This window comes from Scyliorhinus torazame, chromosome 18 (genome assembly GCF_047496885.1).
Source record: "Scyliorhinus torazame isolate Kashiwa2021f chromosome 18, sScyTor2.1, whole genome shotgun sequence".
Lineage (NCBI taxonomy): Eukaryota > Metazoa > Chordata > Chondrichthyes > Carcharhiniformes > Scyliorhinidae > Scyliorhinus > Scyliorhinus torazame.
The window spans coordinates 96,288,133-96,314,768 of NC_092724.1; the positions used below are offsets into that span (position 1 = coordinate 96,288,133).

Genomic DNA, 26,636 nt, shown 5'->3' on the forward strand with positions numbered 1-26,636 from the left:
GACTGTATACCAAAGACGACAATTCGGGTATACCTCAATCGGAAACCCTGGCTCAACCAAAGGACTCACTTCCTGCTGAAGTTCCGGACAGATGCATTCAAGTCTGACGACCCTGATCTATATAAGAAATCCAGGTATGACGCAAGGAAAGCAAAATGACAATACCGCATTAAACAAGAGTCCCAAGCCAACGACACTAACCCACAACGGCTATGGCAGGCCCTACACAAGATCACAGGCTACAAAGCAAGGCCAGGCGGAATATCTGGGCCTGGAGCATCCCTACCCGATGATCTGAACAAGTTCTATGTCTGCTTTGAGCCGTCAGCCAATGCATCAGTGCCACCCGCCCCAACAGCCCTGGACACACCCAAACCCACTATTACAGCCTCAGAGGTAAGAGCTGCCTTCTTGAAAGTGAATCCGCGGAAAGCGAAGGGCCCCGACGGTGTCCCTGGGCAATCACTCAGAGCCTGCGCAGACCAGCTGGCGAGAGTATTCACAGATATCTTCAATACCTCGCTCCTCTGCTGAGGTCCCCACCCCTTCAAGACCACCATAAAGCAGTACCAAAAAATAAGGTAGCCTACCTCAACGACTACCGACCGGTGGCCCTGACGTCTGCCATCATGAAATGCTTTGAGCGGCTAGTCATGAGATGGATCAATGCCAGCCTCCCAGACGGTCTCGATCCACTGCAGTTTGCCTATCACTGCATCCAGTCCACAGGCAAATGCTATCTCCCTGGCTCTACAATCAACACCTCGACAACAAGGACACCCATGTAAGACTATTCATGGTTAATGCTTTAACACCATTATCCCAACAAGACTAATAACCAAACTCTGCAATCTTGGACACTCCTCCCTGTGCAGCTGGATCCTTGACTTCCTCACCAACAGACCGCAATCTGTCAGGATAGGCAACAGCACCTCCTCCAATAGTCCTCAACACAGTGGCCCCGCAAGAATGTGTGCTCAGTCCTCTACTGTACTCCCTATATACACATGACTATGTGGCTATATTGAACTCGAACTCAATCTAGAAGCTTGCGGATGATACGACTGTGGTGGGCCGTACCTCAAACAACAACGAATCAGACTACAGGAGGGAGATAAATCACTTGGCTGCATGGTGTACCGAAAACAACCTCTTCTCAAACTGATCATCGACTTCAGGAAGCATAGTGCGACACACACTCCCGTCTGCATCAATGGCTCAGAAATGGAGATGGTCGATAGCTTTAAGTTCCGGAGGGTCACCATCACCAACAGTCTGCCCTGGTCCACTTATGTTGATGCAATAGTCAAGAAAGCCCAACGAGGTTTCTACTTCCTACGGAAGCTAACAAAATTTGGCATGTCTGCATCAACTCTCACAATCGTCTGTAGATGTGCGATAGAGAGCATCCTATCCGGCTGCATCACAGCCTGGTATGGCAACTGCTCGTTCCAAGATCGCAAGAAACTGCAGAGTGTGGTGAACTCAGCCCAACGCATCACACAAACTTGCCACCCCCACATTGATTCTGTACACACCTCCCGCTGCCTCAGGAAGGCAGACAGCATTATCAGAGACCCCTCCCAACCAGGCATTGCCTTCTTCCAGACCCTTACATCAAGCAGAAGGTACAGAAGTCTGAAGACCCGCACATCCAGACATAGGAACAGCTTCTTCCCCACAGCTACAAGACTCCTCCTCGGACTGATCTGTTCCCTGCAAGAACACTACTCACGACACCCTATGTTGCTCTTGCTCATGTATTTGCTTTGTTTGGCCCCTTGTTCCGCACTGTAACCAATCACTGTCGATGTACCATTTGTCAATGTTCTCTGTTGATTATTCTTTTTGTCTACTATGTACGTATTGTGTACATTCCCTTGGCCGCAGAAAAATACTTTTCACTGTACTTCGGTACATGTGACAAAAAACAAATCAAATAAATACTGATAAGTTAAAAAGGACAGAGGGGCCCCACGGTGGCAAGCACTGTTGCCCCACAGCGCCAACGACATGGGTTTGATTCCGGTCTTGGGTGACTGTGTGTAGTTTGCACCTTCTCCGAGCATCTGCATGGGTTTCCTCCGGGTGCTCCAGTTTCCTCCCAGTCCAAAGATGTGCAGGTTTTGTGGATTGGCCATGATCAATGTGCGGGGTTACAGGGAAAGGGTGGGGGAATGGACAGAGGTAGAATGCTCTTTCAGAGGATCGGTGCAGACTCGATGGGCTGAATGGCCTCCTTCTGCACTGTAGGGATTCTATGGATTCAGGATATCATAAATCACAACCACAAATTTCAAATGGTTCATTACATAGCTCAAAATAATGTCATTCCTTTGGACAAAATCCTGTGCACGATTGGTTATTATTTATACTTCTACATTACATATACGAATTAAAGTGATGCTTCCAAAGCTTGGGAATCTTTTACATAAACAGTTCACAGCAAAAGAAGATGATGGAGCAAGAGTGGACAGCCAAAGGAGAATAGTATGGAAAGTAATGGTGTATTGCTGGACATGGTGAGATGATACCAGGAGTTCATTACATGCTTTTAAGTGACACCCAGTTCTTGCAAGATTACACTGTTCTCCCAAACATAGTAAGAAGTCTTACAACACCAGGCTAAAGTCCAACAGGTTTGTTTCAAACACTAACTTTCGGAGCACTGCTCCTTCCTCAGGTGCTCCTTTCTCAGTGCTCCGAAAGCTAGTGTTTGTAACAAACCTGTTGGGCTTTAACCTGGTGTTGTAAGACTTCTGACTGTGCTCACCCGTCCAACGCCGGCATCTCCACATCATGATCCCAAACATAGTTCTAGGGTAGAGCAACTGGTTTGTTTCTAACCCAGATGTAATGTGTGATTCATCAATCTATACGAGCAGACTATGAGTGACATTCTGGTAAATGTGAATTCAATAATGAAGACTAAGTCAATATGTTCCTGGAACAGTGCAAATATAGGTTCTAAAACAATGACATAGTAAATGGGAAGTTGCAATATGGACCTTCCAGGTGGCCAGTCTGATGAAATCCATCATGTTTATCTTGATGTCATTACTGGCTTTGAGAGACACATTATGGAATCCTGCGTCTGAACAGCAACATAGAAGCAGCTTTAAAAATCTTTATTCTGTACTCTCACTTTCCTCCTCCCCACTTACATTTAAAATGTGTAGCCACGTAAAATGGCTGCTTCCCGATTAATTTGGCCAAAACCCGAATTAAAATGGCTAACCGGATAGGCTGATGGGAAAAGCAGGTAACAAGACACAAACGGACAGCTGCAGGCAAAATATCATATTCGGCTCTGGGGAAGTCGGCCCAGATCGATACTCCGGGCTATTAACAGCCCATCAACCCAGACATCTGCAGTTTAATCGGCTATCCCCGGGAACAATTGCAACATATTAGCAATTGAATACCGGGCCAGACCTGTCGGCGCCTGCCGAAACAAAGGCAGGTGAACGACCACCCCCCGATCGGGGAAATCGCCTCGCAATTGGACGTATCGAACCCAGTGATTGGGAACAAGTCCAATCACTTGGGACTCAGGGTCAAGGGCCACCCCGAGAGGCGGGAAGCCCCTGGGCCCTATAAAGTGAGGGGCCAAGTTCAGATCGCTCTCTCTCTCCCTTCTCTTCCTGCTCGCAACCTTCGCAAGAACCTTCGATTAAGATCAAGTAAGTTTGACTCCAGCGATCACTACCCGATAGACGCTCCTAGCCATCGACCTGTATCAGCCTTTGAATCCCGCGGGCTCAGGACCAAAACGAAAGACCATTCGTTTCCCTGACCTGGTGGGCCATTCCTAAAGTTAAGTATTGGCCTGTTAGTTATAGGTATTAGTCTAGAAGTAGCATTATTGTATAAGTATTAATTGCTGTATATAATAAATGACCGTTGATTTAATTCTTACTAAGCGGTGTGTTGCATTATTAATCATAACTTGAGCTTGAACCACGTGGAGGTATCAGAAAGATACCTGGCGACTCGTGAGCAAAGGTGACAGAATTAGAGCTAATAAAACTAAGGCTAATAAGAGCAACAAATGTTAGAAGTCTTAGAAGTCTGGGCTTTTGCCAAGTTTGTTACGCACACATTCCAAGCGTCATCACTAGCATTGTAGTAAAGGGTAATGGTGGGTGTGTGAAATTTCCATGGCCTCTTGAAACATGAAGGAAAACTGTAGTTGCACCACTAGACTTTGAACCTTTGAATGTTATTTCATGACTTAAGAAAGCTTTAGGCTATTTAATTCCAGAGAGAAGCAATAGTGATTTACTAGTGGCATCAGCGGCATTGGGAGTAATTTGCAGGACAGATTAAGAGCATCACAAAAGGGGCATACTAACATGGAGGTGTTCTGTTTGAAGAGCCTTTATCTCTATTTTCATCACTACATTAGATAGAGCTTGTAATAACAGATACATAATTGAAGTGTCCAGAATATCTTGTTATCCAAGAGGTTTACTTCACCTTTGCATCAAAATCTGCTAGCTCCTCAAATTTCCTGTTTCTTTCAAACAAGGAAGATAACATTGAGAGAAAGGCTGCCTTATCACTCTCTATTCCCTTCTTCAATTTCAGCTACCCAACCCTAGTTTATTTTGAGAATCTCCTAAAAATTTAATAATAGGATCAGAGGAATCAATTTCAACAACATTTAATGCATGCCAAAAAAAGCCCTTAACAAACAAGTGCAGGATTCTACAGCAGGTTTTGTACACATAGAAAACAGAATAAAAAAGGATACCTGGGGAAGGAGTTAGTAGCCTTTAAAATTAGGTAACACTATATATTTTACCAGCTTCTCAAGGACAACAACTATATCCTGTCACTGAGTGTGTTCGAGGTACAGCACATAAAAATGAGATTACAAATATAATCCCTGACTAATCATGATCTTTTTTTTAAAAATAAATCTGCAATATGCCAAACTACTGACTTTAAAATATGGTATCATTGATCAAGGAAATTCTTTTGCCTCAAAAGAATTTTCAAAAATATAACTACAATTTAAAACTTTTCAGTGATTAATGAGGAATTTTGCTACGCCTGCAAAGCATTTCAGGACTTCAGCGCACTTCCACCAAAGAAAAAAAACTATGCATAATGATCCAGTAACTAAAGGCTAACAAACTCAAAATAGTGTCGCTGCTACCAGCTGAAATTAACACAAACTTTGAAACTTGTTTCTTGCACGGTATGAAATTAAACAAAAGCCAGGAGACCAATATTCATGAGATGTCTTCTAGTATTTATACTGCCATATCAAGCTCCCACATCACATTATCAAAATTACAGACTCATCAGAGATGAGACCCCAAAAGTGCAAATACCAGGAGCCAGCTTTCAAATGTCAATCAGAATTCAACATTAAACGGTCTCAGCATAAATTAATGCAAGGAGGCATATATAGTAAGTAGTAGTCAATGTGAAAAGGACTGTTTTGTGTAATCAAGAACAGCTTAGAGCCTGGAGGCTTCCTTTTAAGGTATTGGTGAGAAACAGGAAAGCAACAGGAATCACCACATGAAAGAAGCACTTAAGGCATTTTCCTGGGAACTCAGGCTAGGGTTACAGAAAATTTGGCTACACAGCAAATCCTTTTGGATAAACAGAAGGCTTCCTTGACCCTATTCCCATTAGTCTACTGACCACCCACCTTCTCTTCCGGGACCGGTGTTAACTGGTATCGTTAAATGTTCCCTCTCCTCTCGTACTTTCCCCCTCCCCTGTAAATCTATCAGAAACTTCCTCAAAAACCGACCTTTGACCCCACTGTCCTTGCAAATTAGCGGCCCATTTCCAGTCTGCTTTTCTCCTCCAAAGCCCCAAAAGCACTGATGCTTCAAAATCCATTCCCATGTTTCTCGCATCCGAATCCTTCCAATCAGGTTGCCTGCCCACCACCACAATGAAATGACCTTTATCAAAGTGACAAATGTCATTCTATTTCATAATGACTGCGGCAGGTTATTCCTTCACAACCTATCTACAAGTTTTGGCATTTGACCACATGATCCTCCAATGAGTAATTTGCAATCACTTATTTTCTTACTCCCACACCTTTATACCTAGATCCCAAGGGTCTATCCTTGGCTTCCTCCCATTTCTCATCTATATGCTACCGTTTGACATCAGCAAATTTTGGGTTCTACACCTCAACCTCACGATCACCTCCCTCAAACCATCCACTGCGCCTCTGATTTAACACATTGTTTGTCTAACATCCAGCATTGGATGAGCAGAAATTTCCTCAATTAAATATAGGGAAGACCGAAGCCATTGTTTCAGTTGTGGCCACAAATTGGGTTCCTTACCCACTGACAAAATCCAACACTGTCACCATTCTCTGGGGTTGAACCAGACCATTTCACTACTTTACTATTCAATCTGATCCTGAGCTGAACTTCTGACCACATTTCCTCTCAACCAACAAGACCACCTTCTTCTACTTTCATAAAAGCGGCAGAACCCATTTCTGCAACAGCCCATCTGTTCGCATCCAGGTTTTTAGGTTTTTATCTCCAGAATGAACTATTCCAATGCTCGCCTCTTGTATCCTCTTCCACCTTGTCCCCTCAACAAACTCAACTGGAGCTCTGCTGCCCATATCCTAAATTCCATCCTGGAAGAAATCAATAAACGGTTACCATCTCCGGGCAAATCCCTCCACAGACCCTCTAAGACGAACTTGATTTTTTTTCTCATCCAAGGAATTCCGCGAGGTCACCCACCCACACCCCAGGGTTCGGCAGCCCCAAGTACCTCCATCCCCAACGAGATCAGTCTCCGGACTACGAAAAAGGCAAAGGCCAAAACGGCAGCCTCTCACCCCTCGACTCCCGGGTCTTCTGACACTCCATTGCTATTTCTGGACTCGGAACCACCTTCACCCTCAGCACCTCAACATCATGTCAGCAAACCCCTCGCCAAAATCCCCCCAGCTTCGGACAGGTTCAAAACATGTGGACATGGTTTGTGGGCCCTCTAGTGCACCACTCACATCTATCCTCCACCCCCTCAAAAAAATCCTGCTCCTTCTGGCCACTGTCATATGCGCCCTGTGGACTACTTTAAATTCAATGAGGCTAAGCCTCGAAGAGGATGCATTCACCCTTCTCAGAGCCTCCTCCCATAACCAGCCTCCAGCACCCGCCCCTGCTCTTCCTCCGACTTCACTTCTCCTATCGGGGCGCCCTCCCAGTCCATTAATTCTTTGTAAATCTCCAACACCCTGCCCTCACCAACCCTTTTTTCGATATCACTTTGTCCTGCAACCCCGGGAGCGGCAAGTCAGGAAAGGACTGCACCCATTTCCTCACAATCGCGAACCTGTAAATACCGGAGCCCATTCATGCTGGGCAGCTCATACTCCACTACCAATCCCTCTGAAGCTCAAAAACTGCCCCAATGAACAGGTCTCCAAACCGCTCGATCCCTGCCCACCGCCACCCCCGAAACACCATGTCCAATCCATCTGGAACAAATATGTAATTCCCACAAATCGTAATCCAAACCGAGGCTCCCTCCAGCCTCAGGTGCTGCCAGCACTGTCCCCACACCCTCAGGACCGCTGCCACTACCGGACTTGTAGAGTAGCTGGACAGTGAGAGCGGCAGAGGTGCCGTCAACAGTGCTCCCAAGTGGTGGTGGCGGCACTGAGGGTTTGGGGGCAGTGGAGGAGACACAGGCAGGAGGAGGGAGCCTCTGTGTGGACCCCGATACGGAATAACCATAGATTTGCTCCAGGTAGGATGGATGGGGGGTTCCGAGGCTGGTATAGGGCAGGTATTAGGAGGATGGGGGACCAGTTTATAGACGGGACTTTCCCTAGTATGCAGGGGCTGGAGGAGAAGTTCGGCCTGCCCCTGGGGAATGCGTTCAGGTATCTCCAGGATCGGGAATTTCTTAGAAAACAGGTGGGGGCATTTCTGCTGCTGCCCCCGCATAGCGTCCAGGACAGAGTGGTGTCTGGAATCTGGGTAGGGGAGGGGAAGTTGTCAGACATGTATCAGGAGGTGGAGGAAGCCTCAGTGGAGGAATTGAAGGGCAAGTGGGAGGAGGAGCTGGGTGAGAAGCTGGATGAGGGTCTGTGGGCCGATGCCCTGGGCAGGGTGCACTCCTCCTCATCATGTGCCAGGTTCAGCTTAATTCAGTTTAAGGTGGTGCATCGGCCGCACATAACGGCGGCAAGAATTAGTACGTTTTTTGGGGTGGAGGACAGGTGCCCAAGATGTGCAGGAAGTCCGGCGAACCATGCCCATATGTTTTGGGCATGCCCGTCGCTTAAAGAACTCTGGCAGGGTTTGCAAGGGTGAGGTCTAGGATTTTGGACACTCGGGTGAAGGAGAGTCCAACAGTAGCAATATCTGGGGTGTCGGAGGATCCGGGAATGCAGGAATCGAAAGAGACCGAGGTACTGGCCTTTGCCTCCCTGGTAGCCCGAAGATGGATCTTGTTAATGTGGAGGGACTCGAAACCCCCGAGTGTGGAGACCTGGGTTAGCGATATGGCGGGGGTCCTCAGCCTGGAGCAAATAATGTTCGCCTTGAGAGGGTCCTTGATGGGGTTCTACCGGCGGTGGCAACCTTTCCTTGACTTTCTAGCAGTAATTGTCAGCAGCAGCGGCATCCGGGGGTGGTGGGGGGTGAACTGTTAATATAATGTAAGTTTTACAGGAAGACAACACCCACCTTGTTTTGTTTAATAATTCTTGCTTATTTTTATTATTATTTGTACTTCTATCTTTGTTATGTAAAACGTTGGTTGGACTTCCGGTTGCAGCTATGCGGAGCTAAGCCGCACGATTCGGCAGCTCCCGCTATTACGGACTTTCGGGCTCATTGGAGGAGTCCCAACGGAATTTTTTCGAAGACAACCCGTGGGGAAGGGAAGAGACGGGTCCCCCTCCAACTTTTATGGCCCGGACCAGAAGTGCAACGGCCAAAAAAGTGGCATTGGAGCAGCGGGAGAAGCGAGGGAAAAAAATTAAAATGGCGGCGGCCGGGGACAAAGCGGAGTGCGGGCCAGAGCTGCAGGAGTTCATCAAGCACTGCTTCGAGGAGACCCAGAAGGAGTGGAGGGGGCCGATGCCGTGGCATACGCGGGCACGATGATCGGGGCGATGATGGGCGCGGAGGCCCCTTAGAGGTCGCTGGCGCTGGACGGTGCACACCAGGTGCTGACGAGGAAGCCCAAGGCAAATGAGCCGCCAAGGGCGATGGTGGTGAGATTTCACCGGCTCACGGACAGAGAGAGGGTCCTGAAATGGGCCAAGAAGGAGCGGAGCAGTAAGTGGGACAATGCAGAGATCCGAATATACCCGGACTGGAGCACGGAGGTTGCAAAGCGGAGAGCGGGTTTCAACCGGGCCAAAGCGGTGTTGCACCGGAAAGGAGTGAAATTCGGAATGCTGCAGCCAGCGCGACTGTGGGTCACATACAAGGACCAACACTATTATTTTGAAACGCCTGAAGAGGCGTGGACCTTCATACAAACTGAAAAGTTGGACTCTAACTGAGGGTTTGTGAGGGTGGGGGGGATGTTTGAGGTTTGATGTGTGATGGTTGTTGTATATAGGGGGTCAATCACGCGCAGGAAATGTTACACGGGCTGGGGGAGAGACAAGGCCGCGACAGGCTTTGGAAAGCGCGGGGCTTTTTATTTCCCGCGTGTGGAAGAAAGGCAGGAAGGGGAACGAAGGAACGCATATTGATTGGGAGGCTCCCACACGGGGAGGTCAAAGGGACGGTGGGGGGACTTCCGGGTGCGGCGATGACCAGCTGAGTCGCACGTTTCGGCAGCTCCCGGTGAAACGGACTTTTGGGCTCTTGATAGGAGCCCCAACGGCAATTTTGACGGCTAAAAACACTGTGCGGTAAACCAGAAGGGAATCCCCCCTGGACACGGATGAAAAAAGGAGAAAGTGGCCGGATTGCAGTGGATCCTTTAGAACAGCGGCAAGGAAGGCAAGCAAAAACCAAGATGGCGTCGGAAGGTGGCAGTTTAACATGGGGCCCTGAACAACAAGAGTTCTTGAAATGTTGTGTGGAAGAGCTCAAAAAGGAAATGAAGAAAGAGCTGTTGGCCCCGATATTACAGGCGATTGAAGGGCTAAAGGAGGAACAAAAAACCCAGGAGCGGGAGCTTCGGGTCGTGAAGGCAAAGGCAGCCGAGAATGAGGACGACATACAGGGCCTGGTGGTGAAGACGGAGACGCATGAGGCACATCAGAAACGATGTGTGGAAAGGTTGGAGGCACTGGAGAACAACGCAAGGAGGAAAAACCTGAGGATTCTTGGTCTTCCTGAAGGTGTGGAGGGAGCGGACGTCGGGGCATATGTGAGCACGATGCTGCACTCGTTAATGGGAGCGGAGGCCCCGGCGGGTCCGTTGGAGGTGGAGGGAGCATACCGAGTGATGGCGCGAGGGCCGAGAGCAGGAGAAATTCCCAGAGCCATAGTGGTGAGATTCCTCCGTTTTAAGGATAGAGAAATGGTCCTTAGATGGGCAAAGAAAACTCGGAGCAGTAAATGGGAGAACGCGGTGATCCGCGTTTATCAAGACTGGAGTGCGGAGGTGGCGAGAAGGAGGGCGAGCTCTAATCGGGCCAAGGCGGTGCTTCATAAAAAGATGAAATTTGGAATGCTGCAACCGGCAAGACTGTGGGTCACATATCGAGGGAGACACCACTACTTTGAGACGGCGGATGAAGCGTGGACTTTTATTGTGGAAGAAAAACTGGAATGAGCGGGTTATTAAAAAAAGAATGTTTGAACAAAGTGGTGGGGCGAATGTGGGGGGCAAAGAGTGGGGTTAAAAAGGGGGGAAAGAGGAGTTTTATGTACTAATCCTGCGATGTGGTAACTTTTCTCTCTCCCACAGGTGGTGATGGGGGAGGAGGGGAGGTGGAGGAGATGGGGCGTTGGCCATTGGGGGCGGGGCCAAGGGAGAAGCGCGGGCTTGGTTCCCGCGCTATGATAATCATGGCGGGAATAGAGAAGCAGGAAGGAGGGGGCGTCGCACGGTGCGAGCCGAGGTCACGGGGGGAAGCCGAGGTCGGCCAGAGTTTGCTGACTTCTGGGAGCAACATGGGGGGAGTAATTACGCTAGCGGGGGATCTAGCGGGGGGGGGTGGGAGGGTTGCTGCTGCTGGGGAGAGGGGGGAGCTGATATGGGAGGGGATGGGCGGGGGGGCACCGCCTGGGGGAGATACAGCTGCGTGGGAACCGGGTGAGGAGCTGGAAAAAGGTGATGGCTAATCGACAAGGGGGGGGGGGGGGGGGGGGGTAGGAAGCCCCCCAACCCGGCTGATCACGTGGAACGTGAGAGGGCTGAACGGGCCGATAAAGAGGGCACGGGTACTCGCACACCTTAACAAACTTAAGGCAGATGTGGTTATGTTACAGGAAACGCACCTGAAACTGATAGACCAGGTTAGGCTACGCAAAGGATGGGTGGGGCAGGTGTTCCATTCGGGGCTAGATGCGAAAAACAGGGGGGTGGCTATATTAGTGGGGAAGCGGGTAATGTTCGAGGCAAAGACTATAGTGGCGGATAACGGGGGCAGATACGTGATGGTGAGTGGCAAACTACAGGGGGAGACGGTGGTTTTGGTAAACGTATATGCCCCGAACTGGGATGATGCCAATTTTATGAGGCGGATGCTAGGACGCATTCCAGACCTAGAGATGGGAAAGCTGATAATGGGGGGAGATTTTAATACGGTGTTGGAACCAGGGCTGGATAGGTCGAAGTCCAGGACTGGAAGGAGGCCGGCAGCAGCCAAGGTACTTAAAGATTTTATGGAGCAGATGGGAGGTGTAGACCCGTGGAGATTTAGCAGACCTAGGAGTAAGGAGTTCTCGTTTTTCTCCTATGTCCATAAAGTCTACTCGCGAATAGACTTTTTTGTGCTGGGTAGGGCATTGATCCCGAAGGTGAGGGGAACGGAGTATACGGCTATAGCCATTTCGGATCACGCTCCACATTGGGTGGACTTGGAGATAGGGGAGGAAACAGAAGGGCGCCCACCCTGGAGAATGGACATGGGACTAATGGCAGATGAGGGGGTGTGTCTAAGGGTGAGGGGGTGCATTGAAAAGTACTTGGAACTCAAGGATAATGGGGAGGTCCAGGTGGGAGTGGTCTGGGAGGCGTTGAAGGCGGTGGTTAGAGGGGAGCTGATATCAACAAGGGCACATAAAGGGAAGCAGGAGAGTAAGGAACGGGAGCGGTTGCTGCAAGAACTGTTGAGGGTGGACAGACAATATGCGGAAGTACCGGAGGGGGGACTGTACAGGGAAAGGCAAAGGCTACATGTAGAATTTGACTTGCTGACTACGGGCACTGCAGAGGCACAATGGAGGAAGGCACAGGGTGTACAGTACGAATATGGGGAGAAGGCGAGCAGGTTGCTGGCACACCAATTGAGGAAAAGGGGAGCAGCGAGGGAAATAGGGGGAGTGAGGGATGAGGAAGGAGAGATGGAGCTGGGAGCGGAGAGAGTGAATGGAGTGTTCAAGACATTTTATAAAAAATTATATGAAGCTCAACCCCCGGATGGGAGGGAGAGAATGATGGGCTTCTTGGATCGGCTGGAATTTCCCAAGGTGGAAGAGCAGGAAAGTGTGGTACTGGGAGCACAGATCGAGGTAGAAGAAGTGGTGAAAGGAATTAGGAGCATGCAGGCGGGAAAGGCCCCGGGACCGGATGGATTCCCAGTCGAATTCTATAGAAAATATGTGGACTTGCTCGCCCCGGTATTGACGAGGACCTTTAATGAGGCAAAGGAAAGGGGACAACTGCCCCCGACTTTGTCTGAAGCAATGATATCGCTTCTCTGAAAGACCTATTTCCCTCCTAAATGTAGATGCCAAGATCCTGGCCAAGGTAATGGCAATGAGAATAGAGGAATGTGTCCCGGGGGTGGTCCACGAGGACCAAACTGGGTTTGTGAAGGGGAGACAGCTGAACACGAATATACGGAGGCTGTTAGGGGTAATGATGATGGCCCCACCAGAGGGGGAAACGGAGATAGTAGTGGCAATGGATGCCGAGAAAGCATTTGATAGGGTGGAGTGGGATTATTTGTGGGAGGTGTTGAGGAGATTTGGTTTTGGAGAGGGGTATGTTCGATGGGTGCGGCTGTTGTATAGGGCCCCAATGGCGAGCGTGGTCACGAATGGACGGGGATCTGCATATTTTCGGCTCCATAGAGGGACAAGGCAGGGATGCCCTCTGTCCCCATTATTGTTTGCACTGGCGATTGAGCCCCTGGCGATAGCGTTGAGGGGTTCCAAGAAGGGGAGGGGAGTACTTAGAGGAGGAGAAGAACACCGGGTATCTTTGTATGCGGACGATTTGCTACTATACGTGGCAGACCCGGCGGAGGGGATGCCAGAAATAATGCGGATACTTGGGGAGTTTGGGGATTTTTCAGGGTATAACTTGAACATGGGGAAAAGTGAGTTGTTTGTGGTGCATCCAGGGGAGCAGAGTAGAGAAATAGAGGACCTACCGTTGAGGAAGGTAACAAGGGACTTTCGTTACCTGGGGATCCAGATAGCCAAGAATTGGGGCACATTGCATAGGTTAAATTTAACGCAGTTGGTGGAACAAATGGAGGAGGATTTTAAGAGATGGGATATGGTATCCCTGTCACTGGCAGGGAGGGTGCAGGCGGTTAAGATGGTGGTCCTCCCGAGAGTCCTCTTTGTGTTTCAGTGCCTCCCGGTGGTGATCACGAAGGCTTTTTTTAAAAAGGATTGAAAAGAGCATCATGGGTTTTGTGTGGGCCGGGAAGACCCCGAGAGTGAGGAAGGGATTCTTACAGCGTAGCAGGGATAGGGGGGGGGGCTGGCACTACCGAGCCTAAGTGAGTATTATTGGGCCGCTAATATTTCAATGGTGAGTAAGTGGATGGGAGAGGAGGAGGGAGCGGCGTGGAAGAACTTAGAGAGGGCGTCCTGTAGGGGGACTAGCCTACAGGCTATGGTGACAGCCCCATTGCCGTTCTCACCGTTCAAGCCCGGTGGTGGTGGCTACACTGAAGATTTGGGGACAGTGGAGACGGCATAGGGGAAAGACTGGAGCCTTGGGGGGGTCCCCGATAAGAAACAACCATAGGTTTGCCCCGGGGGGGAATGGATGGGGGATATGGAATGTGGCAAAGAGCAGGAATAACGCAACTGAAAGATCTGTTTGTGGATGGGAAGTTCGCGAGTCTGGGAGCGCTGACCGAGAAATATGGGTTGCCCCAAGGGAATGCATTCAGGTATATGCAACTGAGGGCTTTTGCGAGGCAACAGGTGAGGGAATTCCCGCAGCTCCCGACGCACGAGGTGCAGGACAGAGTGATCTCAAAGACATGGGTGGGGGATGGTAAGGTCTCAGATATATATAGGGAAATGAGGGACGAAGGGGAGACTATGGTAGATGAACTAAAAGGGAAATGGGAAGAAGAGCTGGGGGAGGAGATCGAGGAGGGGCAGTGGGCAGATGCCCTAAGCAGGGTAAACTCGTCGTCCTCATGTGCCAGGCTAAGCCTGATTCAGCTTAAGGTATTACACAGGGCGCATATGACTGGAGCACGGCTCAGTAGATTTTTTGGGGTGGAGGATAGGTGTGTGAGGTGCTCGAGAAGCCCAGCGAATCATACCCATATGTTTTGGTCATGCCCGGCACTACAGGGGTTTTGGATGGGGGTGACAAAGGTGCTTTCAAAAGTAGTGGGGGTCCGGGTCGAACCAAGCTGGGGGTTGGCTATATTTGGGGTTGCACAAGAGCCGGGAGTGCAGGAGGCGAGCGAGGCCGATGTTTTGGCCTTTGCGTCCCTAGTAGCCCGGCGCAGGATATTGCTAATGTGGAAAGAAGCCAAGCCCCCGGGGGTGGAGACCTGGATAAATGACATGGCGGGGTTTATAAAGCTAGAGCGGATTAAGTTCGTCCTAAGGGGGTCGGCTCAAGGGTTCACCAGGCGGTGGCAACCGTTCGTCAAATTCCTCGCAGAAAGATAGATGGAATGGAAAAAAGAAGGCAGCAGCAGCAGCAGCCCAGGATCTGGGGGGGGGGGGGGGGGACCAGAAGGACTCTCAGGGTTGTTAATATATACTGTATAATATGTATAGGTCGTTGCTACAGATAATTATATATTGGACTGTTAAATTATATTTTTGGAGAGTGTTACTTGTGATAAGGCAGTTGCCAATTAGGGTTAGTTTTCATTTTTGTTGTTTATTATTTATTCATTTTTTGTTTATAAAATAGGTCATTGCTATTTGTGTTGTTATAATATTGTGTAAAGGATGCACAATGTACTGTGTTGGTTGACCAAAAATTTTCAATAAAGTATTTATTAAAAAAAAAGGGACGGTGGGGGAAGCCGGGGTCAGCTGACTTACGGGAGTGATATGGGGGAGCAAAAAAGCTAGACAGGGGTCTAGCGGGGGGGGGGGGGGGGCTTGCTGCTGCACTGGCCGAAAGGGAATGGGACACAGAAGAGTTGGTCGAGACGGGGGTCCCCCGGCTGGGGGACAGGAGGGTGAGGGAGACGCGGACACGGGACTGGCCGAGAAAAGGAGATGGCTAGTCGGGGGGGGGGGGGGGGGGGGGGGGGGGGGGGAAGAGACGACGTGAGGGACCTGAATGGGCCGGTGAAGAGGGCTCGAGTGTTCGCGCACTTAAAGGGACTGAAGGCAGACGTGGTTATGCTCCAAGAGACACACCTGAAGGTGGAGGACCACGTCAGGTTAAGAAAGGGATGGGTAGGGCTGATATTCCACTCAGGACTGGACGGGAAGAATAGAGGGGTGGCAATATTGGTGGGAAAGCGTGTGTCATTTGAGGCCAAGACTATCGTAGTGGATAATGGAGGGAGATATGTGATGGCGAGTGGTAGGTTGCAAGGGAGGTGGGTGTTGTTGGTAAATGTATACGCCCCAAACTGGGATGATGCTGGATTAATGAAGCGCATGATGGGGCGCATTCCAGACCTGGAGTTAGGAGGCCTGATAATGAGAGGGGACTTCAATACAGTGTTGGATCCAGCACTGGACCGCTCCAGATCAAGGACTGGAAAGAGGCCGGTGGCGGCCAAGGTGCTTAGGGGGTTTATGGATCAGATGGGGGGAGTGGACCATTGGAGGTTTGCAAGACCGCAGGCCAGGGAATTTTCTTTCTTCTCCCATGTGCACAAAGCCTACTCCCGGATAGATTTGTTTGTTCTGGGCAGGGTGCTCATTCAGAGGGTGGAGGGGACGGAGTATTCGGCCATAGCCGTTTCGGATCACGCCCCGCACTGGGTGGAATTGGGGCTGGGAGAGGAGGGACCAGGGACCAACGCCCGCTGTGGCGGCTGGATGTGGGACTGCTGGCAGATGAGGTGGTGTGTGGTAAGGTGAGGGGGTGTATCGAAAGGTACTTGGAGGCCAACGACAACGGGGAGGTGCGGGTGGGTGTGGTATGGGAGGCGTTAAAGGCGGTGATCAGGGGAGAGCTAATCTCCATCAGGGCTCATAGGAAGAAGACAGAGGGCATGGAAAGGGAGAGGTTAGTGGGGGAGATTTTGAGAGTGGACAGGAGATACGCAGAGGCCCCGGAGGAAAGATTACTTGGGGAAAGACGACGGCTCCAGACGGAGTTTGACCTGTTGACCACAGGGAAGGCGGAGGCACAGTGGAGGAAGGCGCAGGGGGCAACCTACAAGTATGGGGAAAAGGCTAGTCGGATGCTGGCACACCTGCTCTGTAAGAGGACGGCAGCGAGGGAAATAGGGGGAGTCAAAGATGGAAGGGGAGCCACGGTTCGGAGTGCGACGAAAATAAACGAGGTTTTCAAGGCCTTCTATGAAGAGCTGTACAGATCCCAGCCCCCAGCGGGGGAAGAGGGGATGAGACGATTCCTAGACCAACTGAGATTCCAGAGGGTGAAGGAGCAAGAGGTGGCTGGTTTGGGGGCACCAATTGGGTTGGAGGAGCTGAGCAAGGGTTTGGGGAATATGCAGGCAGGGACCGGACGGGTTCCCGGTGGAGTTCTACAGGAAGTACGTAGACCTGTTGGCCCCGCTACTAGTGAGGACCTTTGATGAGGCAAGAGAGGAGTGGACCCTGCCCCCGACAATGTCAGAAGCGACAATTTCTTTGATCCTAAAGCGGGACAAGGACCCACTGCAATGTGGATCGTACAGGCTGATCTCGCTCCTCAATGTGGATGCTAAGTTGTTGGCAAAAGTGCTGGCCACGAGGATCGAGGACTGTGTCCCGGGGGTGATCCACGAGGACCAGACGGGATTTGTAAAGGGTAGGCAGCTAAACACCAATGTGCGGCGGCTCTTAAACGTGATAATGATACCATCGGAGGAGGGAGAGGCGGAGATAGTGGCAGCTATGGACGCGGAGAAGGCCTTTGACCGAGTAGAGTGGGAGTACCTCTGGGAGGTGCTGCGTAGGTTTGGGTTCGGGAGAGGGTTTATCAGTTGGGTTAAGCTCCTTTACAGAGCCCCGGTGGCGAGTGTAGTTACGAACCGGCGGAGGTCGGAGTACTTTCGGCTGTACCGAGGAACGAGGCAGGGATGCCCCCTGTCCCCCCTGTTGTTTGCATTGGCGATCGAACCCTTGGCCATGTCATTAAGGGAGTCTAATAAATGAAGGGGGGTGGTCCGAGGGGGAGAAGAGCATCGGGTGTCGCCATATGCGGATGACCTGTTGTTGTACGTGGCGGATCCAATGGACGGGATAGTGGAGGTCATGCAGACTCTAAGGGAGTTTTTGGGCTATAAGCTCAATGTAGGGAAGAGTGAGCTCTTCGTATTACAGGCAGGGGACCTACTGCTGAGGAGGGCGGAGGGGAGCTTTCGGTATCTGGGGATCCAGATAGCCAGGAGTTGGGGGGCCCTACATGAACTGAATCTGACGAGGTTGGTGGAGCAAATGGAGGAGGACTTCAAAAGATGGGACATGTTGCCGCTCTCGCTGGCGGGTAGAGTGCAGTCGGTCAAAATGGTGGTCCTCCCGAGGTTTCTGTTTGTGTTTCAGTGCCTTCCCATCGTGATCACCAAGGCCTTTTTCAAGAGAGTAGGTAGGAGTATAATGGGGTTTGTGTGGGCGAATAGGACCCCGAGGGTAAGTAGAGGGTTCCTGGAACGAAGTAGGGACCGAGGAGGGTTGGCACTGCAAAACCTAGGGAGCTACTACTGGGCAGCAAATGTGGCGATGATCCGCAAGTGGGTGATGGAGGGAGAGGGGGCGGCATGGAAGAGGATGGAGATGGCGTCCTGTAAAGGAACGAGCCTGGGGGCATTGGTGACGGCACCGCTGCCGCACTCGCCGACAAGGTACACCACGAGTCCGGTGGTGGCGGCAACGCTAAAAATCTGGGATCAGTGGAGACGGCACAGGGGTGCAATGGGAGCCTCAGTGTGGTCCCCGATCAGGGGTAACCACCGGTTTGTCCCGGGGGAGGATGGACGGGGGGGTTGCAGAGCTGGCATCGGACGGGGATTAGAAGAATGGGGGACCTGTTCATTGACGGGACGTTTGTGAGCCTAAGGGCACTGGAGGAGAAGTTTGAGATACCCCCGGGAAATGCTTTTAGATATATGCAGGTGAGGGAGTTTGTGAGGAGACAGGTGAGGGAATTCCCGTTGCTCCCGGTACAAGAAATTCAAGATAGGGTGATCTCGGGTGTATGGGTCGGGGAGGGCAAGGTGTCGGCAATATACCAGGAGATGAAAGAGGGGGAAGCGCTGGTAGAGGAGCTGAAGGGTAAATGGGAGGAGGAGCTGGGGGAGGAGATTGAGGAAGGTCCGTGGGCTGATGCCCTAGGTAGGGTTAATTCCTCCTCCTCGTGTGCCAGGCTCAGCCTGATACAATTTAAGGTGGTTCACAGAGCTCACTTGACAGGGGCGAGGTTGAGCAGCTTCTTTGGGGTAGAGGGCAGATGTGGAAGGTGCTCAGGGAGCCCGTCAAACCATGTCCGTATGTTTTGGTCATGCCCGGCACTGGAGGGGTTCTGGAGAGGAGTGGCGGGAGCAACATCTCAGGTGGTGAAAGTCCGGGTCAAGCCAAGCTGGGGGCTAGCAATATTTGGAGTAGTGGGCGAGCCAGGAGTGCAGGAGGCGAAAGAGGCCGGCATTCTGGCCTTTGCGTCCCTAGTAGCCCGGCGAAGGATCTTGCTAATGTGGAAGGAGGCGAAGCCCCCCGGCGCGGAGGCCGGGATAAACGATATGGCTGGGTACATAAAGCTGGAGAGGATTAAGTTTGCCTTGAGAAGGTCTGCGCAGGGGTTCTACAGGCGGTGGCAACCGTTCCTAGACTATCTCGCGGAGCGTTAGAGGAAGGTCGGTCAGCAGCAGCACGGGGGGGGGGGGGGTTTAAAGTAAAAACGTTGGTTGGAAAAGCTTTAATAAAACATTTATTTTTTAAAAACAGTGCTCCCAAGCTAGTGCCCTTACATGAGGCTGCCGCCATTCGCTCCCACACCGACCCCACCCCCACGAACCACTTCCTTACCATGGCTATATTTGCTGCTCAGCAATAGTTTGGCAAGGCCAGCCCATCTCCCCCACCCTCCCCGCGTCCCCACTTCAACAGCACCTTCCTCACCCGAGGGGCTTCCCCCGCCCACACAAACCCCAAGATCAATGTATTCATCTTCCTAAAGAAGGCCTTTGAAATAAAAATTGGACGGTTCTGGAACACGAATAGAAACCTCAGGAGTACCGTCATATTCACGGACTGCACTCGCCCCACCAATGACAATGGGAGCACGTCCCACGTCTTAAAATCTACCTTCATTTGCTCCACTAACCAGGCCAAATTCAATTTATGTAATTGCTCCCATCCCCGCACCACCTGAATGTCCAGATACCTGAAACTCGCCCCCACGACCTGAAAACGGCAGCTCGTCCAAAATGGTCTCCTGCCTCCTCGCCTGGATCGGAAAGATCTCACTCTTCCCAATGTTTAACAGAGAACCGGCCGTATTCCACCAAAATGTCCATGATACCTCCAATACTTTCCAATGGGTCCGATGTGTAGAGCAACAGATCGTCCGCATATAGAGACCCTACGCTCCACCCCCCTCCATATTATCTCCTGCCAACCCCTTGACGTTCTAAGCGCCATTGTTAAGCCAAGAACAATGGGGAGAATGGGCATCCCTGCCTCGCCCCTCAATGCAGCCCAAAATACTCCAAACTCACCCAGCACCCAATACAACCGGAGGACCCAGTCCACAAAACCCTGCCCAAACCGCCCACCAATATTCCCATTTCACCTGATTAAAGGCCTTCGCCGCATCCTTAGAGACCATCACCTCCACATTCCGTCCCTCCGAGGGCATCATTGTAATGTTTAACAGCTGCCTAACGTTAGCCAACAGATGCCTCCCCCTTACAAACCCCGACTGGTCTTCCCCATCACCTCCAGCACACAGTCCTCAATCTGCGAAGCTAAGATCTTTCCCAACAATTTGGTTTCTAAATCAACAGTGATATCGGGTGGTAGGACCCACACTGAACATAGAACAAAGAAAAATACAGCACAGAACAGGCCCTTCGGCCCACGATGTTGTACCGAACCTTTGTCCCAGATTAATCATACATTATCATAGAATTTACAGTGCAGGAGGCCATTCGGCCCATCAGGTCTGCACCGGCTCTTGGAAAGAGCACCCTTCCCAAGGTCAACACCTCCACCCTATCCCCATAACCCAGTAACCCCACGCAACACGAAGGGCAATTATGGACACGAAGGGCAATTTATCATGGCCAATCCACATAACCTGCACATCTTTGGACTGTGGGAGGAAACCTGAGCACCCGGAGGAAACCCACGCACACACGGGAAGGATGTGCAGACTCCGCACAAACACTGGGACCCTGGAGCTGGGAAGCAATTGTGCAATCCACAATGCTACCGTGCTACCCTTAAGATCAAATTAATCTACACTATATCAGTTTGTTATCCAACTGGCCAAATGTTCCACTATCCCATGCCTCCTTACTTTCTGCAGAAGCCTACCATGGGGAACCTTATCAAATGCCTTACTAAAATCCATGTACACTACATCCACTGCTTTACCTTCATCCACATGCTTGGTCACCTCCTCAAAGAATTCAATAAGACTTGTAAGGCAAGATCTACCCCTCACAAATCCGTGCTGACTATCCCTAATCAAGCAGTGTCTTTCCAGATGCTCAGAAATCCTATCCCTCAGTACCCTTTCCATTACTTTGCCTACCACTGAAGTAAGACTAACTGGCCTGTAATTCCCAGGGTTACCCCATTCCCCATTTTGAACAGGGGCACAACATTCGCCACTCTCCAATTCCTCTGGCACCACCCCTGTTGACAGTGAGGACGAAAAGATCATTGCCAACGGCTCTGCAATTTAATCTCTCGCTTCCCATAGAATCCTTGGATATATCCCGTCAGGCCCGGGGGACTTGTCTATCCTCAAGTTTTTCAAAATGCCCAACACATCTTCCTTCCTAACAAGTATCTCCTCGAGCTTACCAGTCTGTTTCACACTGTCCTCTCCAACAATATGGCCCCTCTCATTTGTAAATACTGAAGAAAAGTACTCGTTCAAGATCTCTCCGAACTCTTCAGACTCAATACACAATCTCCCGCTACTGTCCTTGATCGGACCTACCCTCGCTCTCGTCATTCTCATATTTCTCACATATATGTGTAAAAGGCCTTGGGGTTTTCCTTGATCCTACCCGCCAAAGATTTTATGCCCTCTCTTGGCTCTCCTAATCCTTTTCTTCAGTTCCCTCCTGGCTAGCTTGTATCCCTCCAGCGCCCTGTCTGAACCTTGTTTCCTCAGCCTTCCTCTTAACAAGACATTCAACCTCTCACGTCAACCATGGTTCCCTCACTCGACCATCTCTTCCCTGACTGACAGGAACATACATATCAAGGACACGTAGTTTCTGTTCCTTGAACAAGTTCCACGTTTCAATTGCGTCCTTCCCTGACAGCCTATGTTCCCAACTTATGCACTTCAGTTCTTGTCTGACACCATCGTATTTACCCTTCCCCCAATCGTAAACCTTGCCCTGTTGCACGTACCTATCCCTCTCCATTACTAAAGTGAAAGTCACAGAATTGTGGTCACTATCTCCAAAATGCTCCCCCACTAACAAAACTATCACTTGCCCTGGTTCATTACCAAGTACCAAATCCAATATGGCCTCCCCTCTGGTCGGACAATCTACATACGGTGTTAGAAAAGCTTCCTGGAAAAACTGCACAAACACCACCCCATCCAAACTATTTGATCTAAAGAGTTTCCACTCAATATTTGGGAAGTTGAAGTCACCTATGGCTACTACCCTGTGACTTCTGCACATTTCCAAAATCTGTTTCCCAATCTGGTCCTCCACATCTCTGCTACTATTGGGGAGCCTAGAGAAAACTCCCAACAAGGTGACTGCTCCTTTCCTATTTCGGACTTCAACCTATACTACCTCAGTAGGCAGATCCTCCTCGAACTGCCTTTCTGCAGCGGTTATCCTATCTCTACTTAACAATGCAACCCCTCCACCTCTTTTACCACCCTCCCTAATCTTATTGAAACATTTATAACCAGGGACCTCCAACAACCATTTCTGCCCCTCTTCTATCCAAGTTTCCGTGATGGCCACTACATCGTAGTCCCAAGTACCGATCCATGCCTCAAGTTCACCCACCTTATCCCTGATGCTTCTTGCGTTGAAGTATACACACTTGAACCCATCTCCGTGCCTGCAAGTACTCCTTTGTCAGTGTTCCCTTCCCCACTGCCTCACTGCACGCTTTGGCGTCCTGAATATCGGCTACCTTAGTTGCTGGACTACAAATCCTGTTCCCATTCCCCAACCAAATTAGTTTAAACCCTCCCGAAGAGTACTACAAAACCTCCCCCCCCAGGATATTGGTGCCCCTCTGGTTCAGAAGCAACCCGTCCTGCTTGTACAGGTCCCACCTTCCCCAAAATGCACTCCAATTATCCAAATACCTGAAGCCCTCCCTCGTACACCATTCCTGCAGCCACGTGTTCAACTGCACTCGCTCCCTATTCCTAGCCTCGCTATCACGTGGCACCGGCAACAAACCAGAGATAACAACTCAGTCTGTCCTGGCTTTTAACTTCCAGCCTAATTCCCTAAACTAGTTTATTACCTCCACACCCCTTTTCCTACCTACATCGTTGGTATCAATGTTCACCATGACTTCTGGCTGCTCCCCCTCCCCCTTAAGGATCCTGAAGACACTGCTCCAGATCCTTATCCTTCTTCAAAAGTAAAGATATTGAGGCCTGCGATAACATGGTGGGGGCGCAAAGGGGAGAAAGAGAGCTCCCCTTCTCCCTCGCCTCATTGAATGCCATTACCAGCAGGGGCCCCAGGCCCCAAATCACCAAAAACTTTCTAAAATTCAACCGGAAAACCATCTGGGCCGGGGACCTTCCCTGCCTGCATCACCCCCATACCCTCCATTAACTCCTGCAGTCCAATGGGTGCAAAAAAAAAAAAAAAAAAAAAAAAAAAAAAAAAAACATCCTCGAGCAAGAGCTGCCACCTCACACCATGGCCATCCCCGGAATTTCATCCAAGTAAAATATCAACGGTGGCCCTTTTTTACTCCCTTGGCATAACGTGCTTGCAATTAAAAGGGTCATCTTTGCATTTCATCCGCAAATCATTGTCTTCCTTGCCTACATGTTCTCCTTAGTTATATACATATATATAGGAATGTTTTTATTCCAATAACCCTCGATTCCCTCAAGGATCAGGAATCGGTCCAGCTCAGCCTTGAATATCTGTCTGAAATGGACGACCCCTTACTCAGAGATTGAGCCCTCTTGTCCTAAACTCTCCCATAAAAGGGAAAACAATCTCTCCACATATGTCTCAATAAGGTCGCCTCTCATTCTTCTAAACTCCAATGAGTACAGGCCCAATCTACCCATCTTCCCCTCATAAGAAAATCCCTCCATACCCAGGATCAACCTAGATGAACCTTCTCTGGACTGCCTCCAATGCCAGTCTATACTGCCCATCCCCAATTGCCTTGGTGGGTGAACAGCCTTCTTGAGCTCATAATAACATAAGAACTAGGAGCAGTTCCCCAGGAGTAGGCCATCTGGCCCCTCGAGCCTGCTCCACCATTCAATGAGATCATGGCTGATCTTTTGTGGACTCAGCTCCACTTTCCGGCCCGAACACCATAACCCTTATTCCATTTATTCGTCAAAAAACTATCTTTATCTTAAAAACATTTAATGAAGGAGCCTCTACTGCTTCACTGGGCAAGGAATTCCATAGATTCACAACCCTTTGGGTGAAGAAGTTCCTCCTAAGCTCAGTCCTAAATCTACTTCCCCTTATTTTGAGGCTGTGCCCCCTAGTTCTGCTTTCACTCCGCCAGTGGAAACAACCTGCCCGCATCTATCCTATCTATTCCCTTCATAATCTTATATGTTTCTATAAGATCCCCCCTCATCCTTCTAAATTCCAAGTACAGTCCCAGTCTTCTCAACCTCTCCTTGTAATTCAACCCCTTCAGCTCTGGGATTAACCTAGTGAATCTCCTCTGCACACCCTCCAGTGCCAGTACGTCCTTTCTCAAGTAAGGAGACCAAAACTGAACACAATACTCCAGATGCGGCCTCACCAACACCTTATACAATTGCAGCATAATCCCCCTAGTCTTAAACTCCATCCCTCTAGCAATAAAGGACAAAATTCCATTTGCCTTCTTAATCACCTGTTGCACCTGAAAACCAACTTTTTGCGACCCATGCACTAGCACACCCAGGTCTCTCTGCACAGTAGCATGTTTTAATATTTTATCATTTAAAAAATAATCCTTTTTGCTGTTATTCCTACCAAAATGGATAACCTCACATTTGTCAACATTGTATTCCATCTGCCAGACCCTAGCCCATTCACTTAGCCTATCCAAATCCCTCTGCAGGCTTCCGGTATCCTCTGCACTTTTTGCTTTACCACTCATCTTTACTTTGCATCAGTATTCACCAAAGAGAAGAAATTGGTAGATGTTGAGTCTGGAGAAGGGTGTGTAGATAGCCTGGGTCACATTGAGATCCAAAAAGACGAGGTATTGGGTGTCTTAAAAAATATTAAGGTAGATAAGTCCCCAGGGCCTGATGGGATCTACCCCAGAATACTGAAGGAGGCTGGAGAGGAAATTGCTGAGGCCTTGACTGTCTTCAGGGGATGTCCCGGAGGACTGGAGAATAGCCAATGTTGTTCCTCTGTTCAAGAAGGGTAGCAAGGATAATCCAAGGAACTACAGGCCGGCGAGCCTTACTTCAGTGGTAAGGAAATTACTGGAGAGAATTCTTAGAGACAGGATCTACTCCCATTTGGAAGCAAATGGACGTATTAGTGAGAGGCAGCATGGTTTTGTGAAGGGGAGGTCGTGTCTCACTAACTTGATCGAGCTTTTCGAGGAGGTCACAAAGATGATTGATGCAGGTAGGGCAGTGGATGTTGTCTATATGGACTTCAGTAAGGCCTTTGACAAGGTCCCCCATGGTAGACTAGTACAAAAGGTGAAGTCACACGGGATCAGGGGTGAGCTGGCAAGGTGGATACAGAACTGGCTAGGTCATAGAAGGCAGAGAGTAGCAATGGAAGGATGCTTTTCTAATTGGAGGGCTGTGACCAGTGGTGTTCCACAGGGATCAGTGCTGGGACCTTTGCTCTTTGTAGTATATATAAATGATTTGGAGGAAAATGTAACTGGTCTGATTAGTAAGTTTGCAGATGACACAAAGGTTGGTGGAATTGCGGATAGCGATGAGGACTGTTAGAGGATACAGCAGGATTTAGATTGTTTGGAGACTTGGGCGGAGAGATGGCAGATGGAGTTTAATCCGGACAAATGTGAGGTAATGCATTTTGGAAGGTCTAATGCAGTTAGGGAATATACAGTGAATGGTAGAACCCTCAAGAGTATTGAAAGTCAAAGAGATCTAGGAGTACAGGTCCACAGGTCATTGAAAGGGGCAACACAGGTGGAGAAGGTAGTCAAGAAGGCATACGGCATGCTTGCCTTCATTGGCCGGGGCATTGAGTATAAGAATTGGCAAGTCATGTTGCAGCTGTATAGAACCTTAGTTAGGCCACACTTGGAGTATAGTGTTCAGTTCTGGTCGCCACACTACCAGAAGGATGTGGAGGCTTTAGAGAGGGTGCAGAAGAGATTTACCAGAATGTTGCCTGGTATGGAGGGCATTAGCTATGAGGAGCGGTTGAATAAACTCGGTTTGTTCTCACTGGAACGAAGGAGGTTGAGGGGAGACCTGATAGAGGTATACAAAATTATGAGGGGCATAGACAGAGTGGATAGTCAGTGGCTTTTCCCCAGGGTAGAGGGGTCAATTACTAGAGGGCATGGGTTTAAGGTGAGAGGGGCAAGGTTTAGAGTAGATGTACGAGGCAAGTTTTTTTTACGCAGAGGGTAGTGGGTGCCTGGAACTCGCTACCGGAGGAGGTGGTGGAAGCAGGGACGATAGTGACATTTAAGGGGCATCTTGACAAATACATGAATAGGATGGGAATAGAGGGATACGGACCCAGGAAGTGTAGAAGATTGTAGTTTAGTCGGGCA

General features: G+C 49.9%; 1 protein-coding gene across 2 annotated transcripts in view; it reads right to left on the reverse strand.

Annotated features, from left to right (window-relative positions):
- Window positions 1–26,636, reverse strand: part of LOC140395378 (uncharacterized) — a 663,783-nt gene that overhangs the window by 605,080 nt on the left and 32,067 nt on the right. The window lies entirely within an intron of this gene.